We start from the raw sequence: 1,319 nt of genomic DNA, 5'->3' as shown, positions 1-1,319 counted from the left end.
TTTTTTTTTTGTGGAGCGTTATATCTTTAAAATTATCAATAACACTAAAATACACAATAGTACATTATTTAAAGAAGAGTAAATTTTCTAAAATATGTGTCCTATCATTGTTTACGTTCAATAGTTTCCGAGATATATTTTATCAAAAAGCAACATTTCATTAAAAATGCACTGAAAAATCAGAAGTTATTTTGAGATATCTATATCTCAAAAACCATAAGACGTACAGATGTTTTTTAGCACTCAAATTAAAGCTAGTTAAATGGTCTATAAAGTAGTTTATGAAATTTATCTTTGAAGGAGAAGTATTTTTGGTGATATTTGACAAAATAAATTCACAAAATGTTAATAGGAACCTTGAGATACGTCCGTCTGCAAGCACTCAAAATAAAGGTAATTAAAGGACCTATAAAGTAGTTTATGTTAAGTATCTTCGAAGGGGTAGTAGTTTTAATGATATTCCCGTATGGATACAACTTTTGCACACAACACTTTGCCGAACAACTATAAATTACTTTATCATTTATTGTAGCAATTATCATAAAAACTACTACGCCTACGAAGATAAATGTCGTAAACTACTTTATAGTACATTAACTAGCTTTAATGTGAGTGCTAATAGGCTACGTCGAATGATTTTTGAGAAATAAATTTCTCAAAATAAATTCACTATGTTCTGATTTTCCAGTGCATTTTATATGAAATGTTGCTTTTTGAAAAGCTATATATTAGGAACCTACATACCTCTTTAAGGGCTCATATTTCAGTAAATTTACTCTACTTAAAATTATGTTTGTCTAACGCTTTATACTGTTGTTGGTACTTTTAAAGTTTTAAACCTCCAATGAAAAATTAATGTTTTTAAACGTTTTGAAACAGATGCCATTTTTTATTCCCTCTAACTAACTGTACTTGGGAGACTCATCAGTTATGACTAGTAATTATACATAATTTTCATTGAAGTAATCAAAAAATAAGGATGAAATAACTGACTTTTTTTTCCTCTTGGAGTCTTGTACTGTAAGTTGCGAAGTAAGTTGTGATGACACTTCACCCAAGATCACTTGATTAAGCTCGATGCTACTAATATTATTACTATTACTATTGATTGACATGAGTAATCAAGAGGATAACGCACGGCCTTCTGAAGTTGGAATACAACTCAATAGAAAATTCAACAACTTGTCGGAATTGAATTGCTCCTCGAGGCGTTGAGCTCTCGAGATTATCGTTGTTCCATTCAACTGCTACGAAAGCAGAATATTCAACAGTTCATCATAACTCAAAACTGCCACTCAATAATTCTACGTTTGAAATCT

Source organism: Halyomorpha halys, unplaced genomic scaffold, assembly GCF_000696795.3.
Source record: "Halyomorpha halys isolate HHAL.00 unplaced genomic scaffold, Hhal_1.1 Scaffold703.1, whole genome shotgun sequence".
Lineage (NCBI taxonomy): Eukaryota > Metazoa > Arthropoda > Insecta > Hemiptera > Pentatomidae > Halyomorpha > Halyomorpha halys.
The sequence above is the reverse complement of the archived record's forward strand: the minus strand, read 5'-3'. Positions refer to the sequence as shown.